This window comes from Asparagus officinalis, unplaced genomic scaffold, assembly GCF_001876935.1.
Source record: "Asparagus officinalis unplaced genomic scaffold, Aspof.V1 AsparagusV1_Un728, whole genome shotgun sequence".
Taxonomy (NCBI): Eukaryota; Viridiplantae; Streptophyta; class Magnoliopsida; order Asparagales; family Asparagaceae; genus Asparagus; species Asparagus officinalis.
In genome coordinates, this window is record NW_017972988.1 from 34936 (window position 1) to 45263 (window position 10328).

Below are 10328 nucleotides of genomic sequence, written 5' to 3' on the forward strand. Positions count from 1 at the left end.
AATTCATATATGCACAGTTATAATGCAGATGGCGTGTATTTCAGGGGATTCTAACAGTTGATGGACTGTATTTAGTCGCTATCCACGATTAAGAACTTATTGATGACCTTAAATAGTGTATACTGCTGTCCCTTTCCAAAATCGAGAATCTAATTAATCATAAAGAAGGTGCTGGAAAACTTAGTATGGATGTGAATCGTGTGATACTATCATATCGGATATCGGTAACTGTCTTGAGGACGTATTATTGTAGACTTTCCACGCATCTCTATCTTACTCCACATATATTTTTCTTAAGATGTATAAAGTGATCCGGATTCTATACATGACATTTAATCCGCCATCATTACTAAACATACTCATGTGCTATAACATTTAATCTGCAAAGCTTTATCAAAACATATACACGGTAATGAGAGGAAAAAATTCACTAGTAGAAAATGATAGATGAGAAAAACTGTATAGATTGCTCAGAATTCCGTCTAGGTAGATTGACCTAGACAAATATCCGTCTACGAAGATCCATCTAGGATATTTCTATCTAGGTTGACTCAAGCTAGATGGAATTCCGTCTAGGTTGATCTAACTAGACAGAAGTCAATATAGACAGAATTTAAATTTTCGTTTAGGTTGCAACCTAGAACGGACTAGGAGGCTTCCTAGATGGAATTTTTGTCTAGGTTGCTAAATTTTACTAAAATTTACTTATTTTTTTTTGACTCCATGTACATTTTACATTAACCTGAAATATACACATCAACACATATTTCCTGTACATTTTACACCAACACCCAAATCAAATATACACATAATCATTATTCCAATCCAATATACACATTCAGCATTCCAATTTAACATCCAAGATTATCGAAAATCTATTTTACCATAATACTTGCAACATATATACTACAAATACCAATTCTATAGAATACCAGATGAAAAAAATAGAGTACTCTTACAGATAAAAAAAAAAAACAGTTTAGTCCATAAGTTACAAATAAACCTCACATCTCGTCGTCGTCGGCAGCAGCTCTATCCCTCATACAAACACCACTGCTATGACCTCCACTATCTCCAACCTAAAGGTTAACTTGATTATATTTTACATGTTGTGCGCGGCGGAAGCTTTCTTGGGCAACACGAACAATAACTTGAACTAAACCACAAACAATATGCAAAACACAATCACAGCAAGAACAAAGAATTTACGTGGTTCGGCAAGTTGCCTACGTCCACGGGGCAAGGAGGGGGGAGTTCTTCCTACTAGAAATCAAGAGAATACAAATAGGGTTACAAATCTCTCAGACCAAACCCTAAAACAAAACTCTAGATCTCTCAAAGCTCTCTCACAATTGGATGCGATGATTCTCTCTCTTTGGTTGCTCAAATTCGTCCAACCTCTACCCTAAACAAACAGGTTTAGGTATATATAGAACTTACAAAACGAACCGGGTCGAAAACCTGAAAAACTGATATCCGCTTCGTCGGTCGACCGGCCCGGTCGACCGCGATCAATTCCGGTCGACCGGCCCGGTCGACCGACCAGCTCCCAGTCGAAAACCCAAAAATCCAGAGAACCCCTCGGGCGACCGCACCCGTCGACCGACCACCTGTGCACGAATCCGGTCGACCGGACCGGTCGACCGCCGCCTGGTTTTCCTGATTCTTCTGAGTTTCTGTAATTTCTTCATTACAATCATGTGGAATTTGACAATATATCAAATATAAAGGATTTTTTATATATTAGTCCCTTAAATCTTTAATTTAGCATTAGTTCCTTAGGATATTCACTTTCATGGGAATAATATGCAACTATTGATTATTTTTGGGGACCGATATGCAATAACATTAGTTTCTTAGAATTTTCACTTTCATGGGAATAATATGCAAGTATTATTTTGGGGACCAATATGCAATATTCTATATTTATGGGAGTAATATGTAATTACAGAAGATTTAATGAACTCATATGTACATAGTATTAACACGAAAATAACATACTTGTGTGCTGCTTTGTCCAATGCCAGTATTACTGGCGCCCAAGTTCAAAAAGGGTATAACATCACCAAACAAAGAAGCATGAATCATATCAGCCAAGCAATTTATGAAGTGGGTCATGACTTCATCCATCGTGCAAACCCTTGTCACAACACTAGTCAACTCCTTAGTCACCCGAATGTCTAGTTCCAAATCAATCTTCCCGCACAAATAGTTTGAGATACCTAGAACAAATTGCATAGCTGAAATATTGACTGATAATGCCGTCGATACTGTAGATGATATTGAGAATGTTGTGAATGATCTTGTGTTTATGCTCGGTGAAGCTCCAAAACTATGTAATGGATATTTTCCTCTCCTATTATATCCCAATAGATTCTGAGTGAAAGTGATGTTATCCTCTGAAGATAGTATGTGAGGGTCCATCCCGCCCTCTGCTTCCTCCTCAGACATGCGCAGTGTTGTTGCCTCCTCCGTTGCGGCTCCAAATCCTCTTGAATCACTCACATAAGATTAAAAAAATTACATCATCGAGAATAGACCTAAGAAAATTTAAATAAATTTCTAAAAAAAATTAGTTAACATTTCTAAATAAGTTATAATTAAGTTTTACCACGAACTTGAAGTTTGCCTTGATCTTCTTGTCATCTTTATAAGTTGAACGGTAGGTATCATATGCCAACCTATTATTCTTTCAATTTGCTGATCCCTTCGTAGATTTATTATTTAAAATAAATTATTTCAGTAAAGATGCAATGAGTGAATGTATCATGTTAATAGTGTAGTTTAAATAAAACTAACTTGTGCTTCATTGGTGTCCCAATATATGAGGAGAGCTGTGAAATGAACCTTATCGACCCTATCATCTAGGTTCAAAAACCTCTTTGAGTCCTCTAAATATTTATCATAGGTTTCTTGTTTCAATTCATGCGTCCATTGTTTGGCTTCAATCTTGACAGTAAAAGCATAGTGCCATGCCCTGTCAAAGTCCTCAACGCAGAAGCTTTCCTATAAATTTACATATATATTTAATTAGAATAATCCAATATCTATTACTTCTTATTAAAGGAAACTTACCTTTTGAACTAGTTTTTTGGTGTTATACTCCTTAATTGGTCACAATTTCAAAAAAACCCTAGGATATTCTTCAAGATTAAAATTCTTTAAAACATGCGTAAAGGGAGAAATTGGAGAACAAACAAAAATTAATGTCAGGGGCCAAAACGGAACATTTCAGTTAAAACCATATACTAACACAGTTAAGAATTCCACTACTCCCATGTTCTGAATGCCATAACTAAATTGACAAGGTTTCTATTAAAACCCTAATTAACACACTGTTGTAAAGAATTTGGAGAGAGGAAGATGCAGATTGAGATCAAGTTCTGGTTCTATGTCCACAAAGTCTTGTTTTAAAGATATATACTCATGATCTTGGTGCATGCAAACTATTTCCTTATTTATTTAGCTGAAGGTGGTCATTTCTAATTTTAAGAAATAATAGCTACTTTCCATTGTAATTCTCAATGATTATCTCAATGATACTTTTATATTGGAATTTGACACATTTGTTTGAGATTACTTCTTCTGACTTATGATCTTATTTTATTTTACAGGGAAAATGAAGTACTTGAGACAGTAAGATTTATGGACTTTAAAGGTAAGTGAATGCAATATATGTTCAAAACCTTACACATGTTAATATATCTCATGGTATGTTAAAACTTTCTATTTGGTAGCGAGCACGTTCTTGCCACTCTTCAACAATATTTTGTCTAAAATAGTGTATCTAATGTATAAACACTTACATATCAAGCAAGATATGTTGACCCAATTTGGCATGTTGAAGTCATTATTATTTATCATCAATTATTAAGTTGTTGCTATTTATTATTTTACACTAATGTGAACTATGTCATGTACGCATCGCATGCACTAGGATTACTGGTCAATAACAAATGAAGGATGAAGGTAATACAAAGTTATTGTAAGTTCTGTCCATATCTTCTCATATGCCGTCCATGGTAGTTCTCAGAATTTAAAATGAGGATGGATGATGCGTGCTCTCCATACGAGAACCCTAATATAATTATTAAATCTTGACGCCCAAGACCCAACAGGCAGTGCATCATTGTTCCATTGAATAATAGCTCTCATGCCTCCTAGTGGTTGTTTATACTCAGACTTACTCCCGCCATGTCATCCCTCTATGTGATCTGACTTAGCACCTACAATAACAACAATATGATAATATAGCACGTAATCTATAAATTTAATTGGATAAAGTGGATTATTAAATTTAGCATTCGTGATCTCCCTATTTTTGGCTGCGAGTGCAGTGACTTTTCTAGCCTCTGTCATAGGTGTCAATTCTTGTAGCCTTCTCGCCGTAAGTGGGTAGATCTTCATTGCCTCAACTTTGGACTTAATCAAGTTTGGAGGAAAGGGTAGATTGCGAAACTCAAGTGTCATGGGATGCAACTCGATCTGAGATATAGAAGGTGAGAACGATGGTGTCCAAGAGTCATCTACACAATTAAAGAAGATAAATAATATAAAAATATAATTGATCATTATAAAACATTAACTACTTAATACCTGCCAGGGATGGTGCTGGTAGTGCAACAGAGGGGACAGGTGTTGAATAACCCAAGTCTGCAATCAGTGAACAATATGAACTAGATGAATAATAAATTATAAACAATTAATAAAATATTAAATAGTTCATACCTGCATGAGGAGACGGTGGTAGCGATGTCTCCTCAAAATGACCTGTGACTGAGGTGATACCTCGTGATCGATCATGATCCTCATCAAAGAACCTCACATTCCGCATCTACAAATTAAATTATTAAGATACTTAACAAGAAATATATACATGCACATAAGATAAATATTTACTTGCAATTTATTTTATCAGGAAGTTTTTCAAACAATAATGTATTGTATGTAGTTCATACCTATTACAATTATTTTTCATGAGATCGTTTGAGTATATTTTCTATTGTTTGTCTTCTATTTGTTTGCTCATTTGAGCCGGAGGCACCACTTGTAATATGATTCAGAATGTCAGTTTGAGTATTAGCATTAGTCATATCAAGCACCACACTTTGTGTGTAGAAGTCTTGCCAAATGTTATCAGATGACTCAATTGGTTCATTGCAATTATCTTCATTTTCCTCATCATTTTATTCATTGTTGTTAGGAATAAAAATGGATATTGGCTCCTTGTACAAAACCATTTAGTCCATTTAAATCTTTCACAAAGAAGTATTGATCTGTTTGTTCTATGAAAATAAATTTCTCATCTAGATATATTTCTTTGTCATGTAACTACATTATTTTTGTTTACCAAAACTATAGATTACCTGCAAAATGTCTTCTAATTGGTCATAATGTAGTATGTTAGCTAGAACTGGGTTCTGACCTCTTGTACTTAGAAAAACAACTCATGACCCCACTGTTCTGGGTTACCCTCCTATCACCAGTCCCTAACATTCAGAATTTATATCCATTGATGAGATGTTCATTATAACATCTTACTATCATAGTAAGGACGTTGCACATAAATAATAAATTTATCTCTTAATGTAGTGCCATCAAGAAGTGATTTTTCAACCTAAGCTAAATAATATTAGAGAATATTTAGAACAAGTTTAACTTAAAATCATATTATGAAAGTTTAGAACTAAAAGTTTAACTTACATCATTTCTAAACCAATTCAGAAATTCTTTCTTATATTTTTTCTAAATATTATGCACTGTATTTCTACTGATTATTTCATTCTTGAGCTTCTCCAGATCTTATCTATTAATACAATATATAAGATTGTAGTGATAAATTAAAAGTAAATGAACATATATCATCTATATTACTAATTTCATTTGTTACCTTCAGTAGTCTTGGAAAATATTAAGATTTTCTAATACATATGCATGAATTTGATCTAAGTGAGATCCTGGATATTTTCACGCTTTTTATCCTTAGTTGGTGCTTGATGTACGGTTGTCTTCTTGCACATGTAATGTGATGCAAACAAAAAGCATTTATTGGCCACATATCCTTCAGCTATCGAGCCCTCTAGATGAGCTTGATTGTGAAAATTGTATTTCATGGAACCCAAATAACTTAAATTTTTGAAAAACATTAATTATTATGAAGTACATATAAGAACTAAAGTACATATAAAAAATACATGTATAATTAATGAATGTGACGAAACTCCTAATCTTTCAATCATATACATCCAATGATAAGTAACAGAACATGTGATTCTAGTCTCTTTTGCAAAATGTTGGGTAAGATAGACCATGATTGTAAAAGATAAAATATGAAATATTACTTCCATATGGCATAGAGCTACTCGGATCTTAGCTTTAAGTTTTTTAAATTTATCCATATCTATAATATTAGAGCATAATTTTCTAAAGAATCAACAATACTCAATAATAATCTTCGATGCTTCTTTATCTACATTGTTACGGAGAGTAACCAGGGGCAATTGATGAAGAAGGACGTGGTAATCATGAGTCTTTAGACCTAGAATTTTCCTCTCTTGCACCTAGACATTATTTGATGTGTTAGCAGAGTAACTATCCAACGACTTTACCGATATGAGAATCTTACAAAATCTTTACATGCTCAATCGATATTGTAACACGAGATAGAGACAACTTTAATTTTTTAAGACCAACATCTTTTGCTTGCAAATCATTCCGAATATTCAACACGGTCAAGTCTTGGTGAGCCCATAAGCTGTCCTTCAACTTGTTAGCATCTTGTTGGAGGGTTGACACTCTATTGTCATAAATATTTTTCTTAATATGCATGACGTCTAATTTGTGTCGAATTTTAAGCTTTTGTCAGTAAGGTAGCTAAAAGAAGTTACTAAATTTAGTTTATCCTCTAGGCAATTTTTTAGCTTCATTCTCAGCGTGCACTCTTCGGACCATTCTCTTACATATTAATGACTTTTTGTTTTTTAAGGAATCATTTACTTTGAGTAGGTTGTACTTGGAATATCGATATTTTTCTAAACCTTACTTTTGGATACCCCTGAAGAAACATTACAATCTCACCTCTAGTCAATTGATGTGGCTTCTTTCTCATCTCAATTGTGTCATCAAACATAGTAGATAATTTTCTATACTTATAGCTCAAGGGCAATTTCCTTTGGTTAAATAAATAACATCTCTTTCGGCTATGCGGTAATTGAAGGGCTTTAAATTCCGGATCACATACAAGACAAACATACTTGCCCTTCGTAGACCAACCTGACAGATTAGCATAAGTTAGAAAATCATTAACAGTCCATATTAGAATAGCATGTAATATAAATTAGAATAGCATGTAATCTAAATGACTCTTTAAGATAGACATCCTGTGTCAATACACCCTCCGACCGCAACTGTCTTAGCTCATCAATTAGTGGCTCTAGATAGATATCAATATCATTACCCAGTGCGTGTTTACCAAGTATCAGTAATAAGAATATCATATATAGCTGTTTCATACAAAGCAATGGAGGTAAATTATAGGAAATTAATACAACTGGCCACATAGACCATCCCGAACTCATAACCTTAAATGGATTGAATCCATTGCTAGATAGGCCCAATCTGACATTTCTACAGTTGTTGGCAAAACAAGGAAAATTTATCAATATGCTTTCAAGCTAAAGCATCAACAGGAATAAAGATGTCTCAATTTATCATCATCTACTCGATTTTCCTTATACCACCTCATATTCCTAGCAGTGCCTTTGTTCATATATAGTTTCAATCTAGGAACCAAAAGAAAATAATGAAGAACCTTTACTGGAATCTTCTTCTACATCCCCTCTGTCTCCATTTTCCTCCGTGTTGAAGAGATTGTGTATTGTTTCCATAGAGAAACTCCACATGTCGAACACTCCTGAAGGTCTTTACTAGCTTTGTGGTGGAGGATATAATCAATCGGACATGCATCAATCCTACTGTAATCAAGACCCAGAGTGAAAATAATCTTCCCAACATGATAGGTTGTTTGGGGTATGCTAACCTCTGCTCTAGGAATTATCGTCCAAAGCAAATCAAGATGCATTTCAAAATAATTATCAGTCATTCTGCTAAGTGTCTTAATATGTAGGAGTTTCAGCATAAATAAAAATCTAGAGTACTCGGTACAACCTTCATATAGGTCCTTTTCACTATCTTCAATAGCTTCATTATTCGCTTTACGTATGCAGAAGCATGAATATTTTCAAATTTTTTTGCACAACATCTCTGACCTCTTTAACATCATCTTCGATATCATATTCAATAGCATATCCAATATCATCTTCAACATTATCATTGTATCATATTTGATAGGATAAGAAAAAATATCGTTGAATATTATTGTCTATCTATAAGCCACCAGATGTACAAACACACACATTCGACTCCTCATCTTCAATATAACCTTCCCCATGATATGACCAATATTTATATTTCTCATAAAACCCCGAATTTATTAGGTGAATCCATATATCATTTTTATTCTGTAACTTCATATTCCTACACCTACAATAAGGATAATACATAGCACCGCTACTTAAATTCCTAGGATTCATTTCGGAAATACCGCATGAAGGCATCACATCCCTTCTTATATCATGTGTCACGATATCTTTCAAGTTGAGGAATATCTATCCAAGATTTATCAGGAATTATCCTCATATACAGATTATATATAATTATTAGATGTAACTAATCACACTACTACTAGTAAATTTATGACTCTTTATGGCAATATACATACAACACAAATCATAGTTACATACATGTATCATTTTGTTAGACCCTAGAGGGGGGGGGGGATTAGGGTCTTATGCTAATCTAATTCGATTTTATACCATTTAAAATTAATTAACAAGTTATCCTAGCAAGTATGAAATACAACAAGATATGTAAGCTAGGATAAGCAATATGAACAAAGAGATATATTCTAGCAATGAGATATACTATAAGATATATGCAAGGATATACAACTTAACACAAGGGTGAAATAAACATAAACAAAACAAGAGTGATAGTGTGCAAATAAACAATACAAATACACAATATGATCACGGAGTTCAGACCTTCCGTCCTACGTCTCCGCTCTCCACTCTCGGGGAGAAATCCACTATCACAACCGGGTGTTCTACGCTTACCCGAACAACGTTTACACCACACAATATGGTTTTCTAGTTTACCGAAAACTCTACAACTTACACACTCTTACAATCCCACTCTACACCCTCTCAAGTGTTGAACTAGACGTGTCTCCCTCAAGTGCTCGGATACAACCTCTCCCTAGGTTCGTTAACCGACGTCACTCCTCTTAGGATGATCCCTGACTCTCGCCACACACTTCTCTCGGTGTACAAGTGTATTACAAAGTGATTCTCACAATAAGCACAATACAATAAATAATTGTTCTTAATATGAATGAGAACACAATAAAAGCTCACACTCAATTGTTACAACTCTCACCAATCCAAATATACTATGTATAAAAATACAATAAGCTCAAGTGGGTGTGTGTAAACAATGAGTGAAATAAAATCTAAACTCAATATAAAAACTAGCTTTAAAGAATGATAATCAAACAAATATGCAAATGTAAAGCTAGATAAGAGTTTAGAAAACTTCTCAATAGATCAAGAGGTGGAGGGAGAATAGTTGGAAGCTCAAACTTCAATAGATGATCTCCTCAAGCTCTTGTGGAATTGATTCACAAAACCGAAATACTCAAATGCTTAAAAGCTTATAAACACACTTTAAACAAACTTAAACCCTTGATTAAAACTTTGTTAAAAACCTCTTGGATTGTTACTAAAAACTGAGGTATAAGGGGGTATTTATATGAAACCCCAAAGCCAATAGAAAGACAAGAAAAGACTAAAAAACCAGCTCAACAACGGCTCTGAAAACTAGCCGTTGGAACATAAAAAGACAGTGCATTAGGGAAAAACATGGGTGCGGTTGACCGTGGCGGTCGACCGTAAACTGATATACGAAAGTGACAGTTTGAAAACAGTTTTTTGATTTTAAAACACTGTTTAAAAATATCAAATAAATTCCAAAAAATATAAAACTTTGGGAAATGATTGTAGACATGATAATAAACATGCTACAAAAACTGGTTTACAAAAAAAGACTTCCCAAATGAGAAATATCATCATTTTGTAAAATAGTCCAAAACACGAAAATATAAACATATGAATTTTGACATTTAGGCTAAACCATGTTTTGAAACTTTGCACAATGATTTTGTAGACTTAATAAAATATGTATATGATTATTGTTAAGTCTAAAAACTAAGA